This window comes from Pelodiscus sinensis, chromosome 13 (genome assembly GCF_049634645.1).
Source record: "Pelodiscus sinensis isolate JC-2024 chromosome 13, ASM4963464v1, whole genome shotgun sequence".
Lineage (NCBI taxonomy): Eukaryota > Metazoa > Chordata > Testudines > Trionychidae > Pelodiscus > Pelodiscus sinensis.
Window position 1 is genome coordinate 6,399,852 of NC_134723.1, and position 23,902 is coordinate 6,423,753.

A 23,902-nucleotide genomic window follows, 5' to 3' on the forward strand; every position below is an offset into this window, starting at 1 on the left:
AATCTATCCTAGAGATGCTTGAGCCATAAATTCTGGTTCTGGATTTAGACTTACTGCAAAAATCAGTGGGTTTTAGATCTGGTGCTGAGGTTTGGAGTCACCTTCTCCAGAGTGAGTCAAGCCTCACAGGAACAGTATAGATCTGAACTCCTTCAAACATTAAGGGTTTTTGGAGTCAGTGTTCCAGTTCAAAGCCATTCCATATCTTCAGAGTCTCATGGATGCAGTGTTCTAGGCACTTGGATTGATATTAGGCACCTGCTGCATTTGGGAAGTGACTCCAAGAAGCCCTTGTGTTGAAATCCCACGTGAAACTGAGGTAACTCAAGGCAAAATATGAAGCGTTCCAGTGTAGTTTTTCTAAATGTCAAATAATTGTAAGATAAGTCTTAGAAAAATGTCTTACCATCGCCTTTCTATTTCTGAATGCAGTTCTTCACCTTCTGCCACAATGGCTCTGTTTACAAATGCAACACTAGTGGTTAAAATATCTCTTGTCTGCAACATCTGTGTTAAGAACTAGCGGGGGTTTCCGACTGTGAACTGTAAAAGTCTGATAACAAGAGAGCACGTCTGGCCCATTGACCCAAAACAAAGGAAGCAATGGAGGTAAAAGGGTAGAGCTGGGAGGAAGAAGGAAAGTTCAAAATTAACCTGGGATGTTTATTTGTTCTGACAGAATGAAGTAGCTGCTGCACACTACATTGAAAATACACGGCAGCCGGGGTGCGCCAAAACCAGACGTGGACTTTGTTTGCCGTAGATAACGTAACTTCTGCTCTAAAAAATAAGTCAGTGGAGCTGCCAAAGTAAATGTTCAGTCAGCATTGGCTACATATTATGCAAATAGTTAGTCTATTTAATGTGTCAAGATTTAAAGACACCCCCCCCTTCTGGAAAATTCCAGAGGGCAGAGGTGGGGAACCTAAGGCCCATATGCGTTCACTGGCTTACCTGGATCCGGCCCCCCAGGGCTCAGGCACTCCAGCCAACACTGCTCCCCCACCTGACTGATTTTTCTGTGGGTCAGCAGCCCCCAGCCCAAAAGAGGTTCCCCACCCCTGCCGTGCAGTTTAACAGAAAATCATAAACAATAATCTGTAAATTCTGTAGGATGGGTATCTGCTATAGATTCCTACCGACTGGGTTAAAGGGCTTCCTTCTCTATTATAATTGCAAGATTTTCAGAATAATTTCTTTGTCCCCCCTGTGGGTGCCATCATTGTGGAAATCCAAGTAATGACTCCAGGAGGGATCCTTTGAGCTCTTGTGCCTTCAGTTGCCCATCATAGGGAGATACCCTGACACACACGATTAAAGTACCATGTATTAACTAGTTCTGCCAGACCCAGAGCTCCATGTGCTGGGTACAATGTGCTCCAAGGTGTGTACAATGTAGCACCGACAGCTGGAATCAAACCTGGGACCTGTGGAGCTTAGTGCATGTGCCTCTACTACATAAGCTAAAAGCAAACTGGCTCTCAGCTAAGGCTCATTATTCTCTCTGATTTCAGTGCCGCTCACTGGGACAGCACATCACACCTAGCAGGGGTGGGGGTTAGAACAGCATGACCTGATTATGACAAATGGAAAACCTGTCAGGCCAACTGAACAGTGCCCGGGGTGGGGTGAAAGTACAAGGACAATCTGCACCCTTGGGATTGGTCCTAGAGCAGGGAGCTGGACTTGATGACCTTCTAAGATCTCTTCAAGCTCTATGGTTCTATGGGGATCTCTCGTCAAGCACTTATAGCCACATGAGCACTTTTCTGATGGAGACTAGGATGAGGGAGGACCATGTTGTGTCCAGCCTTGCTTGATGCAAAAACGAAATACAAACAGATGGTAACACCTAAGCGCTGTTAGGATGCATCTACATTGCACCTGTAGCTCAAAATACACTGTGCAAGTTGAGCTGCGCAAATTGCGTAGCTTATTGCGAGTCAATTTTGAAACAGCTTGTTTTGTCATTTGGCACTCTACACAGCGCTGAACTTTGAAATAACCCGCTATTCCAAAATGTCCCTTACTCCTCGTGGAACGAGGTTTAACGGGACATCGGAATAGCGAGCCCATTATATTTCGAAATAACGGGTGCACTGTTAAGATGCGGGATAGCTATTTTAGGTACCACCAGTATACCAAAATAGCTCAGCAGTCTAAACATAGCCTTAGGGTACGTCTAGACTACATGCCTCTGTTGCCAGAAGCATGTAGATTAGACTACCAGGCATAGGAAAATGAAGCGGCGATTTAAATAATCGCCGCTTCATTTAAATTTACATGGCTGCCGCGCTGAGCCGATCAGCTGTTTGTCGGCTCAGCGCGGTAGTCTGGACGCGTGGGGGTCAACATCAAAGGCGTTTGTTGACCTCCCAGGTATGCCTCATCCCAGGAGGCATACCTGGGAGGTCGACAAATGCCTTTGATGTCGACCCCCGCGTGTCCAGACTACCGTGCTGAGCCAACAAACAGCTGATCGGCTCAGCGCGGCAGCCATGTAAATTTAAATGAAGCGGCAATTATTTAAATCGCCGCTTCATTTTCCTATGCCTGGTAGTCTAATCTACATGCCTGTCGCCAGAGGCATGAAGTCTAGACGTACCCTTAGAGTGCCTAGTTTGGTGTCTGGGGCATGTTACAGCAAGCTAGGTGGACTGTAGTGTTCTTGGCATGCCAAATATACGTAGTGTAGACAAACTGTTTAAAATAAGTGCAGTGCTCAGTTGACCCCATATCCATCTTAGTAGGGCAATAGTGTTCAAGGCCATTTGAGGAGCCAAACACCACAAAATGTCTAGTAAAGACACAGCCACACTAGCAAATGGAGGACTTGATCATGCATTTTGTTCCATACATGCAGACCGCTGAACCGCCACAGAGCCACCTCCCCCACTTCTTCCCACCCCCAAAATGTGAATAGGACTGCATACAGTGTCTTGTCATGTGGAACAAACTGCAGCATCGGAGCCTTAGTGTCTATTTTTTCCATGCCTAGCGTTAGCAATATTGTAAACCCCATGTAAACTATGCTGAAGAAGATTATGGGGATAAAACTCCTGTGTCCTGTCTACACTATCACTTACACCATTGCTGACTCTCTGTAGTTTAATTAGTGCTGAATACTAGGCACTAAATTTGCTGGCGTTGCTTCAACTCGAGAGAGTGAGAGCGAATATGTGTTTTCACACTAGTTTGCCGGTTAATTGCTCCAGCCTGCTGCTAGGGTCTGGTCTTTAAGGTTGGATTAATAGGCTAGCAATTCATCTAGAGGACCACCTTCAGCTTGATGTAGTTATTGTTTTCTAATGAAGGAGCGGAAGGCAGTAGAAAGAAAGTAGCCGAAAAATTACAAGGAGAAATTAAACTTGCGGGATTTGTGTTTTCTCCCTGACTTGATTTGCAATTTTCCACTGTCCATGGCAATTAGTTGTGTGTGGTGGTGTTTTTAAATGAAGGGATTTGTTCAAATCAGACAATTAAGGTGGTGAAGAATGTTCATCGTGGAAAAAAGCACTGTGTCCGGTAAGATTTACAAACAGAATGTGTGGCCTTTAAGGTAGTGCTTTCTCGCTCTCTCTCTCAGGTTATGTCTAGACCTCATGGCTCTGTTGACAGAGCCATGTAGATTAGGTTTCTAGACATAGCAAAATGAAGCGGCGATTTAAATAATTGCTGCTTCATTTACATCAAAATGGCTGCCCATCAGCTGTTTGGCGACACAGCGTGGTAGTCTGGACGCTCCGCGGTCGACAAGGGAAGCCTTTGTCGACTGCCCCATTATGCCTTGGCTTCCCGTGTCGACCGTGGAGCGTCCAGACTACAGTGCTATGCCGCCAAACAGCTGATCGGCACAGCACAGCAGCCATTTTTATGTAAATGAAGCAGCGATTATTTAAATCGCCCCTTCATTTTGCTATGTCTAGTAAACTAATCTACATGGCTCCATCGACGGAACCATGTAATCTAGGCATACACTCAGACGCAAACTTTTGAAAACGAATATTCAACCTTCCAAACCTCTTCTGGTTCTAATTTGAACTGTATCTTCTATAGAGTCTATGTCCCTAGTAATTATTGAAGCTCTAATTTGTAGATCAGCCTGTGTATTTAAGAAAAGATGCATAAAACAACCAAAGGGTCTGATTCTGGGGGCTTAGAACACAGCCACTAAAGGTAAATGAAGGTGCTCAGACCCTTGAAAGATCATGCTCCCACAGAATATGTGATTACTGTATAAACTAAGCTGGGAGAAAATAATGTAACGGGAAATATTTATTCAATGTGTTACAGCTATCATCTCAAAACTCCCCTAATGTGCTGAAGGCTCCCTTCTAGCTAAAGGGGCCATTCAGTACATTACTACCTTAAAAATCTCCTCATTATTTTGAACAGTGGCTGTCAGACTGATGCCCCTGAACGTTTCCTGCTGCCTTGGAATTCCACAGAGCCTGTTGGCTTGTTGGAATTCGTTGCTGTGACTTTAGAGGATCCTATCTGAATGAAGTTATAAAAGGTATGGTCCTGATTCCGCTGTCATGTGCACACAAGGAAATCAGGAGTAATTCAATGGTCAATAGAGCTACACTGATTTTAAGTCAATGTGAGAACAGAATCAGCCGTTGGTCATACTGTGATTGACCTCTCCAGCCCAAAAGGAACATTCAATACAAATTACTGACGTCAATGGAATTTCGAGACTGACTTTGCAGCTCATCTTGCACCTTACGCTAGACATGAAGAAATGTTTCTTAGGGGAGTCTAGTGCTCATGGAAGGTGTCACATTGACAGCTGCAGAGACAGAAGTCTATTTATATATAAAACAAGAACAGAACAGGCTGCCTTCTTCACCTCCTATGCAGCCCTGCTAATATGTCTGATCCTTACTCTGGAGGGACCATATCAGATGGTGATACGGCAATTCAGACTTAATGGTCCATTTGATCCTTAAGCTCTCTCATGAAACTGACAACAGGGTAATTGGGTAATTTGGATTGCAGGCCTCTGTCCGCCAGGTCCTGGAATCTGCCCATCCATTCATGACATATAAGGCACCAAAGGTAGATTTGCCTGTTGCTGAACTGCTACATGATTGAGCCAGCCAGCGAAAGATAAAAGCTTGATAAGCCATTTGGGAGCAGATTATGGTTAAATCAGCCACTGTGTATTAGGATCCCCTCCTGCAGCTTCCCATATCAACAGAAAAAAGACTCAGCAGCTCCAACATCCTCTATGGATTGAACCTGCTGACCTAATGCTCCATCCCCCCTATCCCAGCTCTCTAGTAGAGGCAGCAAGTTCAGCACTTAAGCAGACAGACCCATGTAATCAGATGTTGATCTCCCACTGTGGATGATAGATCTTTGGAACTATTTGCTTTGTGCTGACAAGCTTAGAAGCCATTTCTAAATTTAGGAGCTAAGTCCTTAGAGCTCAAGGGATCCTGACTTAATTTGAAAATAATGTTCCACCAATTTTCTGAGCAATCTATTTACCTTGGAAAACAATTTATAATTATACGATAAGAAAGGGCAAAATTCTCTGGGGGAGACTGAGAAGTCATCATCGCCAAAGCTCTTGAAGAGTGAAGCAGTAAAGAGACAATTAAAAGCAGGACCGAGAAGGAGAGAGATTCTTCTCCAATTCACTTGCCTCACTTACTCCATTTCTTGTCATATCAGTGAAAGTTAGAAATAAAAAACAACTCTCCACGCAAATGTACCTCGGTGGTTTCAGATTAAATTTTTCTATTCAGCTACTGCAATTCAGTCCTCATTACCATCTCAAATTTCGCAATGCACATTTTCAGTCCAAAAGAGATGTTCTGCTTAATGAATTTAAAGGGAAAATCTGCTGTGATGTGTTCCCTCTGGTGTAAATTTTGGACTAGTGGAAGGAGTCAGAAAAACAACCTTGGATAGTGATGATTTCTTCTTCTCTGTAGAATCATTTCAGCATAGAGAGTAGTAGTGAAAGTTATCGTGTGGTTGTAATTCACTCCCGAGCAAGAGACTTGGCATGAACAGATTGTTCAGTTTGTGGCCTCTTTACGCTACTGCCTTAATATTTAGACTATTTACAAGAGTGTGAACGAGCGTCAATTATGGTGGTAGTTTTGCATTGTTTGCTAAAAACTGGACCAACAATCAAAACAATTGTACATATAACGAATTGCAAAATGATCATGCAAGAGAAATAATTTTCGGTCACTACCATCCTGGAATCAGCAGCTTTGAGATGAAGTTCTCTGCCACTTAAAAGTATTTATCCCACTTGGGAAAAAAATAGTCACTGTGACTCTCAAATGTCAGAGAATGTAACCCATTCACATCTTGCTGAATGGAAGGATGTAGTCAGACAGAGAAGGCATGGTTGTGATTATCTAGTCTAATTTCCCAAATAGCACAAATCCTCTAATGATTAGAATACTTGATGGTGAGAAATCTGGGCTCAGTTTCTAACCCTAGTACTGACTCTCAAATTTTGGGTCTGACTTACCCAGAATTACAAAGAGAGATAAATACCCATTTAAGCATTGTAAGACTCTATTCATTAAAACCCAGGAATGCATTGAAATCCTATATCGATATAGAAGTAGAAAGCACTATTTACAGGAGCAGTAATTCTTCCACTGTCCAATTCACTTGTGGTTCAACTGCTTTACACATTTAGGCTATGCCTAGACAGTGGTGCCATTTCAGGATACTGGAAGTATCCCGGAATAGCTATTCCGGGTCTTTAAATGTGCCCATTATTTTGAAGTAACAGGCATGCTATTCTGGTGTCCTTGTAACCCTCGTTCCATGAGAGTTAAAGGACTTGTCGGAATAACTCTTTATTTTGAAATTTGGCACTGTGTATACAGCGCCAAATTTTGAAATAAGATAGGCAATTTGCATAGCTCAAATTGCAGTTCTTATTTTAATCTATGGGTGCAGTATAGATACACCCTTAGTTGCACACATTTTCCTTCAGGCTATGTCCATGCTACGAGTTTTCTCAGCAAAAAATATGCTAATGAGGGACTCATGTGCATGAGTAGCAATCTCATTTGCATATTTTCTGCTGCTCTGTTTTTGTGCAAAAACAAGCAGTGTGGACTTTTCCTTTTGCGCAAAAACCACTTTTTCTGCAAGATCCTTTACCAATTTTGCAGAAAAAGGGGGTTTTTCACAAAAAGAAAATGTCCACACTGCTTGTTTTTGTGCAAAAACCCCTAGGCAAAAATGGATTGGCAGAAAATGAGATCATTAGCATATATTTTGCCGAGAAAACTCGTAGTGTAGACGTAGCTTCATTTTATAGTTTCATAGGGAACATTTGCAATTTCATTGGGTTTTCTGCTCCTTGTTTGGGCTTCATTTGTCATTTTGATCAAAACAAGTTTACATCAATATACATTTTTTACACATTTTGGTGCAAAACCCACTTTGCTTAAATGCTGCTGTGTTTCTTGTGATGTGAGCCTGTTTTTGCCCAATTATCCTACATCATCCTAGTGAAAGTTCACATGTGTTACTAACTCAAAAAAACTTTATCCGTTTGGGGACGAAGAACACACTATTAATGTAGGCAATATATTTGTAACAAAATGCAAATGCTGTTTACAATATTCAGCATTTAGCTTTAGCAGTCTACATTCTAAGGATCAGTAAAGAGCTAAAAGTTTTACAGAGAATCTCTTACCAGTCTCTATGCTAGGTTCCAGTACCGTTGTGGTGACAAATATTGTCCCTCTTCAGCAAAATAGCTGATGCCAGCATTATATTTAAAAATACCAGTTTTTAAATTAAACAGTGTTTTCAAATACAGCTCACATTGACGCCTTCAGGATGAGGTTTGCTTCCCACTGAGAGAGCTTTCAGTGTAGGGCACGGTGCCAAAGAGGGACATTCTTCTTCTAAGGGAAAAGAAAACCAGATGAATCACTGTTCTAATTCCACTGAAGTTGATGAAGTTGTATCAGCTATTAATTCAGGCCAAAACATTTATTCATATTACACACTATGGATTGGTAGACTTACATTTTGCCTTAGTAAGCAGTGCCTTCTGCAAAATATAAACATGCTGCTCCTTTAACTCTTTCATCATTCTACACTGAGATGCTGCATACATACATATACTCTTCCCTCAAGCCTCTTGTAGTTCTCTCCCTCCCTCAAAACAAAGTGAAAGTCTTCTCTGTCTAGCACCCTGTCACCAGAACTCACCATTGAGTTGAGAACCTCATTTTCCCTGACTTCACATGCTGATCCTGCTTGCAAGATGGTTATGGCCTCGTGTTCATTTTCCCAGCTATAGGTTAAAAGGACAGGAAGGGACTCAAGAGGACATCAAGGCCAGTCCCCGGCACTCATGACAGGACCAACCACAATCTAGACCATCTCTATCAGGTATTCGTCTAACCTGCTCATAAAAATCTCCAGTGATGGAGATTCAACAGTCTCCCTGGGGAATTTATTCCAGTGCTTAACCACCCTGATATTTGGGAAGTTTTTCCTAATGTCCAATCCAAACCTCTCCTGCTGCAATTTAAACCTATTGCTTCTAGTCCTAATATCCCACAAGGCCAATACTTTCAATCTTCCTTGGTAGGTCATGGTTTTCAGAACCTTCATCATGCATCTGATGTAAGTGGGTCTTTGCCCACGAAAGCTTATGCTCCAACACTTCAGTTAGTCTATAAGGTGCCACAGGACTCCTCGCCGCTTTTGCAGATTCAGACTAACACAGCTACCCCTCTGATACTTCATCATTTTTGTTGCTCTTCTCAGGACTTTCTCCAGTTTGTCTACATCTTTCCTGAAATGTGGCATCCAAAACTGGCCTAATTGTGTTGAGGCCTAATCAGTATGGAGTAGAGCAGAAAAGTTGTTACTTGTGCCTGCTTACAATGCTCCTGCTAATTAATCCCATAATGATGTTTGGGTTTTTTGGAAGTGTCACACTGTTGATTCATATTTAGCTTGTGATCCACTATGAGTCCCAGATACCTTTCCATGGTACTCTTTCCTAAGCTATTTTCAATATTTTTGTGTATGCCACTGATTGTTCCTTTCTCAGTGGACTATTTTGAATTTGTCCTTATTAATTATCATTCTACCACTCTCTGAGAATGGTTATTCAATCAGTTAGGTACCCACCTTATAGTGGCTCCATCTAGATTTTAATTCCCTAGTTTGTTAATGAGATCATGTGAGACTGTATCAAATACCTTACTGAAATCTAGATACACCACATCTACTCCTTCCCTCCCAAATCCATAAGACTTGTTACTGTCAAAAAAAGTTATTGGGACATTATTTGTTCTTGACAAATCCCTGCTAATTCTTATCATCTTATTATCTTCTAGATGATGGCAAATTAATTCCTTAATTATTTGCTCCATTATCTTCCCTGGCACAGAAGATGAGCTGCCTGCTCTGTAATTCCGTATGTTGTCCTTATTTCCCTTTTTATAGATTGGCACAATATGTGTCCTTTTCCACTCTTCTGGATCTTCCCATTTTCCATGACTTTTCAAAGATCGTAGCTAATGACATAGCCAGCTCTGAGTTTTCTAGGATGCATTTCATCAGGACATCTTCTAACTTGTCTAAAGAACGCTTTACTTTTTTTCCTATGATAGCTTCTGATCCTACCCCATTTTCACTGGCTTTTGCTATGTTAGGCATCCAATCACCACCAAACTTCTGGGTGAAAACCGAAACAAAGAAGTCCTTAAGCACCTCTACCATTTCCACATTTTTTGTTATTGTTTTCCCCTTTTCACTGTGTAATGGTCCCATACCTGTTCTTGGTCTTCCTCTTGATTCTAATGTATTTGTAGAATGTTTTCTTGTTACCCTTTTGCCTCTTGTTAGTCTCAATTTTTGCCCTACATGCATGTGTTTATAGAATATTATGGTTGGAAGAGACCTCAGGAGGTCATCCAGTTCAAACACTGATCAAACACTGGAGAGGGATGGCAGGAGAGAGATTGCTTGATAATTACCTATTCGATTCATTCCCTCTGGGACACCTGGCATTGGCCACTGTCGGCAGACAGGCTACTGGGCTGGATGGACCTTTGGTGTGACCTAGTATGGCCATTCTTATGTTCTTAGGTAAAGCAAGGCTAACCCCAACAAACATTTTATTATTTGGCGATATTCATCTTTTGTTAATTTGACCTAGTTTCCACTTTTTATGGGGATTTTTTCTCATTTTTAGATCTTTGAAGATTTCCTAGTTTAGCCAAGGTAATCTCTTGCCACACTTCCTATCCATAGTTTGCTCTTGTGCCCTTAATAGTGTCTTTAAAAAAAAACAGCCAATGTTATTTAATTACTTTTTGCTTTTATACTTGCTTCCCATGGGATCTTACCTACTAACTCCATGAGTTTGCTAGTCTGCCTTCTTAAAATCCATTGTCTTCATTTTGCTGTTATCCCTCCTACCATTCCTTAGAATCATGAACTCTTATCATTTTCATGGTCACTTTCACCAAAACTACCTTCCATTTTCAAATTCTCAACCAGTTCCTCCTTATCTGTCAAAAATCAAATCTAGAACAGCCTCTCCTCAGTAGCTTTCTCAACTTTCTGAAATAAAAAATTGTCTCCCACACATTCCAGGAACATGTTGGATAATCTGTGCCCTGCTGTGTTATTTTCTCATCTTGCTAGTTTAAGTCCTCCATCACCACAAAGTCCTTTGCTTTGGACGATTTTGTTAGCTATTTAAACAAAAGCATCCTCCACCTTTTCTTCCTGGTTTGCTGGTCTGTAATAGACCCCTACTCTTTGCTTTTTCACCTTTTCTATCCCTTACCTATAGCTACGTCCTCTCTCTGCCTTGCTGATTCCCAGCATGATAATATGTTTGGGAACTGGGGGAAGGATATGGGACAGGTTGAAGAAGTGTGGAGGCTCTTGGAATTCCCATTATACATATATCTCCCTTACTAAACTCCTCTCCTACTTTCATGTTCCAGTGGCTAATAACCTTCCCTTCACTGGAGACCCAAACTTTGGTATAAGCTGATTTTCAGGTAGACATTACCCACCTGGTCATTGGCTTGTTTCCAAAGAAAGAGAAGAGTGTAAATGAAGTTTAAATGTTCATATTCATCTAGTTGTCTGTCTGGATGAGATCGTGTTTACATCTACCATTATGGATAGCACTTTTCTCATAAGAGTTCGGAGATACTAGCCCCATATTCCTGGGTCATTATACTTTTCTTCCTTAAATTCCTCCATGCTTGCTGTTAGATATTGTAGTAGTCTTTTGTTTCCTAGTCTAAAGTTTCCCTAGTATTGCTCTGCACTGATAAACAGGTTCTGTGTTCCACTGCTTTCAGGGCTGCACATTGATGGTGGTTGAAATTACACTATCATTTTGTATAATGTATTACATTGGTGTTAACCGTGCCACAATTCATTCTGGGTATTTTACAGTGGTCTGAGAATCAGAAAAATTATCACAAATCCAACAAAACATTCCATTGTTTCAGTCAGACAAAGCAGAACTTCCCTGATCGTTTATTCTAATATCTGTCTGGACTTACTCACCTGTATCTACTTCTTGATGTTAATAAATCAGCCAATGAAAACAACTGAAAGTAGTTCTGAGATGGCCTATCACAATAGCTCAGTTTCTGATAAATCATGTACAGGAATTCATCATCATACTCATACCAATACCTATAGCAGGTCCTAAACCTGCCTGATATGTGTCACCTCTAGGGCAGGAAGGGTGGGTGCTTCCTTGCTTAAGGCATGGATAAAGGGATCCCATTGCTCAGGGCTTGTATCTGTAGCTACATCTCTATTACTTTCCCAAGGAGTGAGTCAGTGCCACAAAGCTGACCACCACCCACCTTTTGCAGCAGTGTTTGGCCTCTTTCCTGTCTCCCCCTGCCCCACCACAAAGCATTGCTCCCTTCTTTTGGCAAACCCAATGTCCCATCTGCACCCCTTGCCCCCGCTCCAGTTGTGGTGCAGTCATTTTTATTTTTGATGCGCTAGCTCAAGCACCATTAGCTCAAATCTTTCTACCTGAGCGGAGGTGCTAATTTCCAGCTGCAATGTTGACATATCCTAGGTGATCTCAGGCCAAACACAAGAGCTAAAAAGAATAGGAAAAGAAGAAAATAGAAAAGGCTTTTATCACAATTTTGGCTGAAAGCCACTGAAATGGGAAGTTTCTCCTTCTGAGTCGTTCTTTTGTTATAGAAGAGGCATTGTACTTCCTCTGATTCGGTATTCCTTTAAGTGGTTGCGGCTGTATAAATAATGCTTTAGAGAAGAGATAATTTAGGCAGAGAGCGTGAGGGCAGACTCAAAGAGGTTGGAAAGTACCTGAATTTTTTGCAGAATCACTTAGCATATCTCTTCTCTGACCCTTTTTGTAACTCGGGTCTACTCAAGTGTATGATTAATATTAGGATTATGATATTTTTGGAAGCATTCCAGTTTAAGAAAGGACTAAGTATTCCAATTAATTTTACCAGCTATCTCATTTCAACATGTACAAGACTACCATGATGTCAGATGCCTGACTTTAATATATGCTAGGGTGGCACAGAGATTTTTTTTCTCCTCTATTTTTTAAAAATGAGATCTTTATTCACAATATTTAAAAAAGGTATTTCCTACTAAATGTATTTAGCATAGTTGTAATGGAATTGGGGAAAAACTCTTTTCTAATCAATCTTCGATGACAATGTGCTCATGGCATACTGATGCTACTGTCTAATGAATGTGACTCCCTCCTTGCAGGCAGATACGGCTTTACATAGCTGAGGGTTAAATTTTGGCCAATGAGGTGTCCAGACAGTACGGCTAAAGAAAACTGAAATTGTGGGCTAACTTGACATGGAATGTGCCAAATCATTCTAGGCACAAACATCTCAATTTGTATGATTAAAATGAAAATTTATTTCAGTTACCTAGGGCCAAATTATGGCTGATTCAGGAAAAGAGGCTTAATACTCACCCTATCTTCTCTTTCTCAAAACTAGCAGATGACATGAAAACAGTATTAATTTCAAGGACAAATGTGCTCATACGTAATAGAACAGGTTGGAAAATGGCTATTTCCCACTGACAATGCCAATAATGGAAAAAATAATACTAAACTGTTGAAATTTTCAGTTAAAAATTGATTTTTTTTATAAAAACTGAAAACCGAAAAGAACATTTAAAATTTTCTGTGGGAAGCACAAACTTTTGGTGAAAAATGTTCAACCTAACACCTATTTTTCACTGAAAAGAGTTACAGATGGAAAATTTCCATGAGCTGCAGTAGAGACATTACTTTGTGTGAAAGGCAGCAATAGATATCTATGCCACCTGTAGTCTTGTCCGATTCCACTCCTTCTCTGTTAGGCATGGAGTACTTTCCTCTTTGCGTTCTGGAAGAATCATAGAAGATTAGGTTTGAAAGAAACTTCAGGAGGTCATCTAGTCTGACCGCAGCGAAAATCATCCCAGCCAGGGCTTTGTCAAGCCGGGACTTACAAAACTCTAGGGTTCGAGATTCTACCACCTTCCTAGGTACCCATTCCAGTGCTTCACCACCCTCCTAGGGAAATAGTTTTTTCCTGATATCCAACTTAAACCTCTCCCACTGCAACCTGAGACCATTGCTCCTTGTTCTGTCATCTGTCATCTCGGAGAAAAGCCTCCCTCCATCCTCTGTAGAACCTTCCTTCAGGTAGTTAAAGGCTGATATATTCCCCCCTCATTCTTCTCTTCTGCAGACTAAATATGAGGAGAGGCTGAGGTTTCCTCAGCCTCTCCTCATATGTCAAGCATCCTAATCCCCTAATATTTTCATTGCCCTCTGATGATTTCTGTAATGGGAGGCCCAAAACAGGATACAATAAATAAATAAGAAAGATAATCAGGGTTTTTTTTTCCCACATATGAATCATAACAAAGATGCTGCTGGACTAGCTTCTGCATTTCAACTTGTCTAATGGATATCCAGGTAGGGTAAATATTCTGTAATGAGGCACTTGTAAAGGAAAATTAACAGCTGAGTCCTACATAAGGGAGCCATATGTTACCAGGAATAAGATCAGCATTATTTTTTTGAAAAGTAACTGTACTGAGCAAACAAATTAAACTTCCGTCATCCCATTTGTTTGTACTTAAATCTCATAGTAAATGGAAATTTGAGAAGATGTATTAGATCATCAAATTATTTTTCCTTTAAGGACTGGGTTGAGTTCTGTGATAGAGTATGGATCAAATATTATTAAACTTTACTACACTTGAGCTTAGATACAAAATCCCAGAGAAGGGATATCTAGCTGTATCTGGCCACATTAATCACTAATGAGGTTTAATATTTCATTTAATAAATCCCGTTAAATTCTAGGATTTCATGGACAAAACTTCTGACAGTGATAAAAATGCATCCTATAATTCAAATGTTTTAACAAATAAAAAAAAGCTCCAAGACTGAAATCTAAGAATAATTAGCATTTATATAAAACTTTTAATCTTCAGAGACTGTCCAAACATTGTGTAATTTATAGGGCTAGTCAAAAAAGGATTTTTTCCTTTCAGGAATTTTTTTTTAAAAACCTAAAACCTAAAGATTTTTGTTTGGTTTCTAATGTTGATGCCAAACAAAAAAGTTTGCTTGAAAGTTAAACAAATGGTAATTTTGATTTTGATTCCTTTTGTTTAAAAACATACATTTAAAAAAATAAATATATATATATGTATATATATATATATTTAGTTTCTTTGGAAAAACCTTTTTTGGTCAAAAATAATTTTCAGTGAGAGAACCTAACTGCTAATTATACTTCTTCACAGTCCTGTGAAATAAGATGGCAATAGTAGCTTTGCTTATTCCAGTTTTTCCCCTCTGAAGATTTTCCACAATTGCAGCAGTCTGGTCAGACCACCAACGTAGAAAAGGCTCTGTAGACAACTTCGCGGTTAAAACACTGATATGCTACTTTAGGGGGAAATAACGAGTTCAGACACAGGCTGTGTCTAGACATTGGTTTTTTTTCGGGAAAAAGGTATGTAATTTGTGTACCTTTTCCCGCGTCTTTTGTTAGAAGAGGCTTTTCCGACATGTGGCCCGTCTACACTGGGCCAAATGTTGGAAAACACCCTTTTTTCTGCAAATCCCTTCTTCCTTGTGAAATGAGATGCCAAAAAAATGCATCTGCTCTTCTGAAAAAATATTCAGAAGAGTAGATGCATTCCTTGGACACACAGCCACAGAGGTGTAGCCACAGAGATTAAATATCTTCATTAGGACATTACAGTGGGTAGAGCATCCATTAGGACATAAGAATTCCTGATTCCCAGCCCCAGAAGTTATTCTTTTAGCCTTTCAGTTCCCATGCTAGTCGCTTATGTCCACAAACATGACTACATAAATGCAAAGTAATCTGTTGGAAACAACTATTCATAACAAAATTCAGTTGCTTACCAGGGGTGCTCATCTAATAAAGCTGGAATCAGAACTTGCACCTCATGGTACTTTACGGCAGTCTTTTACATCAGTAATATGTAGGCACTAGTTAGGTTTTGTTGCTGTTAAAGAACTTGAATCATACAACAAATGAAGCTCTAACAATGGTTGAATAATAAGCAGCTGAGGCATTATCCAAAGGCCACAGAAGTCCATGGAATTGCTCCCATTGAATTCTTTGCACTATGAATCAGGCACTTAGGAGATATTTAGCTTAAAAACCATTAAAGTTGGACTGTAATCAGGAAAATTTGAATATTCACCTGCTATAAAGCAGCAGCCAAGTGATTGCAGTAAGAATTGATCTTTCGATAAAATATTAGATAATTGCTCCAATAATTCTAAAATCAAGAGCCTTTTAGACGTCCGGCTTGGAATATTAACCAGACACTTAAGACCCAGCTATGAACTAATTAAAGCTTTCCTATAAATTATATATCTATAAGGTGCTGACAAGCAAGGAAATCAAACAGAATTGGTGTGGTTTAGTATCCACAAGTCTTTCAAAGGGCACTTGTTTCCCTTAACATCAGTTCTGTGTTTTGGCCTGAGGTATTGCTAAGACATAAGCAGCTATAAATTACTCTTATTACCTTAATCATCACAAAATTGCTGAATAAGCCTCATTCCATCATGTAGGAATCAGGCCTTTTAAAATTTGCTGCTGCGTATAAGGAATAAGGATCTGAGTCAATCAATATACAAAGCATCATGACCGCATGAAATCATACGAGCAACAAAGACCCTTGAATATAATGAAGGCTTTGATTGTATCTTTGGGGAATTTTCACATCTAAAAAGTGAATTAATACGGTAATGGGATCCTTCAATGTATATTTATTTCAAACAACACATGCAAATCACAGCAAGAAGGCATTTATTTTGTATTTCACATGTATATATATTTCTGTTTCTAGTGTTTCACTCTTCATTTTATTTGAGTGTGTGGAATTATGCTCAAATTGATAGTGATGGAAAACTTGGAATAGTTTTGCAGACTGCCTAACTATGGATCTCTGCCAATATGTTATTCATGGGACTGAAAACAAAAAGACCTTGGACTGTATTAACCAACCAGTCCAAGGAACAGTCTCTTTGCCAACATCTTTGAAACATGGAAACAAGCTGATAATTACTGAGGTTGTAGTTTTCAAGCTGATAGGCAGTTTTAATGTTAGATTAATACTTAATTTTGGTATGTTATACTCACCCCAGGACACTGCTGTCAATTAGTAATTAGACTTATTATAAGCAGCAGTAATATAACTCAGTTAATCATAGCCACACTCTATATAGATGCACATATTTGAAAGTGGAACCCACTGGGATTAACCTGCCACCTCTTTCTAGAAAGCATTCGGATACAATATTAAATGACTCCCAGCTTTAGTTGTACTCTTTTCATTTTTTAAAAGATACAATTATGAGGCATGCATTTTGCCATCAGGTCTGTCACAGGGAGACAGAAAATCCACACAGCAATGCAGCCTTTCAGCTAGAATAGGTGAGAAATACAAATTGTACAGTAATATTGTGGTGCGTGAAGTAGAAATGTTACAGTGAGATCAATATATCGCAGCACACTGGGACCAAATTCTCCAGCAATGATCCTTAAATTGTACAGCAACATTAATCCATTCTGTGACAATTAAATATCCCTCCCCCAGACCATCTCAAGAATGCTTCCTAGACACAAATCACAGACTGCTCAGTTCCAACCCCAAGGCCTTGATTCCCACAATGTTGTTCATGAGACCCGGTTTTGAACCACCTTTCTGCAATGTCTGCTAGAAAAAGGAGAGCTTGTAATTGGTCCCAGCAGCTATATCACTGAGCTTTTGCTGCTACACTGTATATTCAGGCAACCCTGCTCATCAGCCTACATCTGGCACCTGCCGTTGCCTAGTACATATGACAACCTGGCCACCTGGAAAGGAAAGTTGGAGAACAAGTGGCAGCTGTAGGCAGGTTCCTATTCAGGCAGGGACTGGGGGTGGGTGGGTGGAAGGCAAGTTTATTCTTCAAGTGATGTGCCGATGGGGACTCCACCATGAGTGCTGGTGCATCCTCATGCCAGTGACTGGAGATTTTTCTAGCAATTCCCCACCGCATGTGCTGTGGTGCCTCCTCGTGCCATTGGTGTCCATTAGGTGTGCGCACAGTGCAGCCCCCTCAGTTCCTTCTCTGCCGTCCTCACCGGCAGATGGAGCTCTGTTCTCTTGCCCCTTTTCTGCAACAATAACAAAAACCAGCTAATTCACTTCAGTTTTAATCTCCTTTCAAAGTTTTGAATCTCTCCCAACCCGCTATCTTAAAAAAAAAAAATCTTTTTCCTCAAAAAAAACCCCCCAAACCCCCAATTTTTCTTCATTGTTCATCCTCAACCTCATTTCCCCCACCCCCCGCCCCAATGCCTAGATACCAAGGCTTTACAAACTGTGAATCCTGCCATGAGGCTATACCCATCTCTGACACAGATTGGGTTTATTTCAAAAAGGGAAATAAGAACTACCCAGGAAACCAGACCAGTCAATTTAACTTCTATGCCAAGGAAGATAATGGAGCAAGTAACTAAGGAAATCATCTGCAAACATTTGCAAGGTGGCAAGGTGATAGGGAACAGCCAGCATGGACTTATAATGAGCAAATGTCAAACCAATCTGATAGCTTTCTTTGATAGGATAACGAGTCTTGTGGATAAGGGAGAAATGGTAGATGTGGTATACCTAGACTTTAGTAAGGCGTTTGATACAGTCTCACATGATATTCTTATCAATAAACTAGGCAAATACAACTTAGATGGGGCTGCTATAAGGTGGGTGCATAACTGGCTGGATAACCATACTCATAGAGTAGTTATTAATGGTTCACAATCCTGCTGGAAAGGTATAACAAGTGGGGTTCCGCAGGGGTCTGTTTTGGGACCGACTCTGTTCAATATCTTCATCAACGATTTAGATATTGGTATAGAAAGTACACTTATTAAGTTTGCAGATGATACCAAGCTGGGAGGGGTTGCGACTGTTCTGGAGGATAGGGTCACAATTCAAAATGATCTGGACAAATTGGAGAAATGGTCTGAGGTAAACAGGATGAAGGTTAATAAAGACAAATGCAAAGTGCTCCACTTAGGAAGGAACAATCAGTTTCACACATACAGAATGGGAAGCAACTATCTAGGAAGGAGTACAACAGAAAGGGATCTAGTGGTTATAGTGGACCACAAGCTGAATATGAGTCAGCAGTATGATGCTGTTGCAAAAAAAGCAAACATGATTCTGGGATGCATTAACAGGTGTGTTGTGAGCAAGACACAAGAAACCATTCTTCTGCTCTACTCTGCTCTAGTTAGGCCTCAGTTGGAGAATTGTGTCCAGTTCTGGGTACCGCATTTCAAAAAGGATGTGGAGAAATTGGAGAGGGTACAGAGAAGAACAACAAGAATGATTAAAAGTCTAGAGAACATGACCTATGAGGGAAGGCTGAAAGAACTGGGTTTGTTTAGTCTGGAAAAGAGAAGATTGAGGGGGGACATGATAGCAGTTTTCAGGTATCTAAAAAGTGTCATAAGGAGGAGGGAGAAAACTTGTTCATCTTGGCCTCTGAGGTTAGAACAAGACAGTTGCCATTACGACTGACGCATCCCTTATGGAATGGGATGCGCATCTTGGACCTCACACTGTGCAAGGCAAATGGTCCTTCAGTGAGCAGACTCTCCATGTCAATCTGCTACAACTCAGGGCGGTGTGCTATGCATGTCTCCACTTTCTGCACCATATAGCACACAAGACAATCAGTATCATGATGAACAATACAACCTACCTGTACTATATTAACTTGGTCTCCCTCCTTTTGAACAGAAGTGCAGAAATTATGGAACTAGAGCTTTGCACACAAATCACCTCCATAGCCACGTACCTTCTGGGGGTACTAAAAAAAATATGGTTGAGGTGTCCACCATAACATTATGACCATCACGAATTGGAGAGAAAAATACAGGACTATGTAGCACTTTAAAGACTAACAAGATGGTTTATTAGATGATGAGCTTTTGTGGGCTCACTTCCTGAGATCAAATAGTGGAAGAAAATAGTCACAACCATATATACCAAAGAATGGGAGAGAGATTCTCAAACAACTTTTCCTACAATAGGAACAGCTGGATTTAGACCTGTTTTTCAACCAGGGCCAACCACAAATACCACCTTTATTGCTCAAGAGAAGCTCTAGAGAAGGGTTCTCTAGGGGACACTTTCTTCAGCAAATGGGATGCACCTCTCCTTTATGTGTTCCCACCACTTCTCTTGCTCCACAAGACTACCATCAAGATGATAATGGAACAAGCCCACATCATCCTATCATCCTCATTGCATCAGCACGGTTGAGGCACAGATTGGCAGAAGTGGATCCGTGCAGTTTTCTCTTGAAACACAGTCTTCTCACTCAACATCATGGCAGGATTCTCCATCCCAAGCCAGACAAACTCCACCTCCAGGAATGGCTCCTTCATAGCTCTAAAATGCTGAAAACACCTGTTCAGAATGAGTGAAACAGATATAAACAGTAGGAGAGAGACCACCAGAAAGACTTGTCTCTACAAGTGGACCAGATTCTCCAAATGGCTCAAACACAACCATCCTGTGCCTCCCGACACCGCTCCATCCCCATTATATTGGACCACCTCCTAGAACTAAGGGAGTCAGACCGGTCTTTCATTATGGTTAAGGTGCATGCAGCAGCAATAGCAGCCTTTCACAGAAATACCGATGACAATTCTTTCTTTTCAGACCCACTCATGAAGCGATTCCTTACAGGTCTCCAGAATACTTTCCCATCGGTACAGCCTCCAGTTCCCATCTGGGACCTGAATCACATCCTCAGGAGTTTAATCAAACTTCCCTTTGAGCCTCTAGCAACTTGTTCTTGCCTACACCTCTCCATGAAAGTAACTCTTCTGGTAGCCATAATTTCCAGCAGGAGAGTGGGGGAGCTAGCAGCATTAATGGCAGACCCCCCCCCCCCATACACAGTATTCTCCAAAGACAGAGTGAGTAACACTTTGTCCTCATCCTAAATTTCTACTGAAAGCCCCATCTCCCTTTCCTATTAACAAACTGATAAACTTACCTGCATTCTTCCCCAAGCCACATGCCAATCCATCCCAAGCGGCATGGCTCACCCTGGATGTTTGCAGAGCACTCACATTCAACATAGATAGAACAAAACCATGGAGACCAGACTCTTCCTGTCCTTTGCTGAACCTTCCAAGGGCCAAGCTGTCTCCTCCCAGAGAATCGCTATGTGGATCTTGTCCTGCACTCACACATGCTACACTATTCACAAGCAACCACCAGATACCATCACCGCACACTCCACCAGAGCCGTGGCCTCTTTGATGGCTTTCCTCAAATGTGTGTCTCTGGAGAACATTTGCAAGACAGCCACCTGGTTGTCCAACCATATGTTTGCAAAATATACTTTTACCTCTGCCATGGTTCCATCCATGGCTGTCAGACAAGCCGTGCTAACCTCAGTTACCATGGTAGGGCTCCAAACCCCCCTCCACAATACTACTGCTTTGTAGTCACCCTGAGTGAAGCACCCATGGGGACATCACTCAAAGGAGAAAAGAGTTACTCAACCAATGCGGTAACAGGGGTTGTTCGAGATGTGTGTCTCTGTGGGTGCTCCACTTCCCTCCCTCCATCTCCAGTTTTGGAGCCTTCTTGGTCCAGTGGCCAGGGTAGAGAAGGAATGGAGGGGGCCGCACTGTGCACACACCTAACACACATCAATGGCACAAGGAGGCACCACAGCATGCGTACGGTACAATAGGGAACTGCTAGAAAAATCTCCGGTCACTGGTGCGAAGATGTACCAGCACCCAGAGTGGAGCACCCACAAGAACACACATCTCAAAGAACTCCCATTATTGTACAGGGTGAGTAACTCTCTTTTCCATGGCTTCCTGAAGAAACAGGAAGGCCAAATTCTGTGGCTGGGGAATCAGAAGGCTCCGACTAATGCATGGGGAATGTCATCCATATGAGCAATTGTTTCAGGCTCTGTAGAGTCAGGGAGGCATCACTATGAGTTTACTCTCAGCTCAGATTTACATTCTCTCAGCAACCATAAGAGCTAGAGCCATTTAAAAAACCCAAAGATGTTGGACTGATGTTATGCAGCAAGAGGCAAATTCTGGGACTGTAGAAAATATACACAGTTACAGCACATGACTGGAAGTGGTAATCTGCAGGTTCATACCCTAGTTTGGGTTGTAATTTGGCTTGTGACCTCAGGCCAGTAATTTAAACTTAAAGTAACATTTACTCAGTTTCCCCATTTGCAAAATAAGGATTAATTACCCTAACTCATATTGGGTTGTTAGACTGATGTCATTAATGGCTGTAAAGTGCTTTATGTTCTTTAGATGAAGGGCATTGTGCCTGTCTTCCTTTTGCTAATGATCATCAAAGCATCTGAGCTATGGAATGCAAATTATTTTACTACGTTCACCACTTTCAAATGTAGCTAAGCTTCATTTAGTCTTTCACTAATAATTGTTCAGTGCCAATAAAAATATCCTAAATCTGTAGAAACTTGTTTCAGTTTCAGGTAATTTATACAAATTTCATTTTCTCTGATGTATCAAAATTTTGGAAGTATTTCTGCAAGCATGATTTTTGCTCATGTGACATCATCAGAGATTTTCAAAATCCCACGCACAATCCTCATTGGTATAGGGACACCATTAAGTGAATACATTTCATTTACATGGATCACCAATATGTTGTTGGCAGACTTACCTCTCTGTAGGTTTGAATTAGTTTTTGGAATATTCTGTTAAACATAATACAAGGATTCTTTCCAGGTTGACAGTTCTTTTCCATCTTTCTGATGATCTTCCTTCTCCCACTAAAATCAGAGATTAAACTCTCATAGATTTCTATGAGGTCTATATTAGGTCTGTTTATTAAGATAAGAATTCTGCTACTCTTGGGGAAACTGTGCATCATTTAGATCAAAGGACGCCTTTGACTTCACTGGGTACAGGATAACCACAATTAAAATTTTTATTGATCTTATTTGCAATTATTTCCCCCTACTTCATTATTCTCCTTTGGAAATTCTTCTTAGTCCCATGTTGTTCTCATCATTTTCTGGATGCAGAAGATGGAACACAGCTTACTTTAGACCCCACCAACAATGTTCCAGAGTTACTTATGTCAACTCACAGGGCCATGGCCAAAAAGGATTAGGGATTCGCTTCAAATCAGAGTTGATTAGGGATAGTTGTTTTTATTAATCTCACTACGTCACTACTATTACAGGGTTAATACTGCCAAATGGTTGCACAGCCACTGCAAAGTGACACATCAATAAGCACAGGCAGAGCAATGCATAAAAAAGTAACAGGCACTTAGAAATGCTTACGCCCCTTCAGTCTGCGGGGAGTCACGTTTCTGTCACCTGGCATCAGAGCTGCAGTGGATATGGTTCCAGCTGGGGGAATCCAGGGTGCCCTCCGAGGTCTAGGTCTCTGGTGAGACTCACCGGGCAAAGGACTCCCTACACTAATTATACTACAGTTGTTTACCAGGTGTGCATGTACTGGCTCAATGTCATTCTTGTCACTCTTATGAGCTGAGACCAAGCTCAAACTTGTTTACCGCTTAGTAGTTTCCCAACTCAAGTGCATGGGTTAAAGCTTGCAGAGTCCCAGGCTATGTACTCCAGGAATGGAAATACATTGGGTCTACAGCTTAGCATGCTAGGAGGCACATAATAGTTTTTATGTGACAACTTGGAAACCTGATTAGGGATAGTGGGTATAGGCACATTTGTTCAGTTTTCCATAGTATTTCCTCTTTTCTTTTGTAATACATTGGGCCAAATTCTTCCCTCGTGTAACAATTTTCTAGTTAAACAACTTAGAGCAGAACTATACTTGCCATTTATTTTAAACACAGCCATAATACAAACCCATTAAAATCTGTGTTTTGGACCTTTCAGCCCATTAGATTTTCCAGATTCCTAGAAACTACATCACATGCTAAGAACTATGGTATATATTAATTTCTTTAAACTATTAGGAATCGAGTTTAAGATTACTTATTACTATGAACTATGCATATAAATTATGTCTGAACAGCAGTAAGCATCCGACTTAATGCTATGTATTGATCTAAACATTGATTTAGTGTGCATGAATGGAAATTGTGCTTGTCCATCATTGATTATGGGGATTTATATATTGTGTCAGATGGTGCCATCTTCTGTGCAGCAGAAACTGTACATTTCATTGTAAAATTATGTTGGAATTGTTTTATTTGGGTGTTTTTTCCATTCATTGCACAATCCAGGAATTGGTTGACTAATATTATTTTGTTTTTTATATGGTAGTCACTACTATAA

At 40.8% G+C, this 23,902-nt stretch overlaps 1 protein-coding gene across 1 annotated transcript in view; it reads left to right on the forward strand.

Moving 5' to 3' along the window:
- LOC142831268 (uncharacterized) overlaps positions 1 to 23,902 on the forward strand; it is a 178,902-nt gene that overhangs the window by 119,870 nt on the left and 35,130 nt on the right. The window lies entirely within an intron of this gene.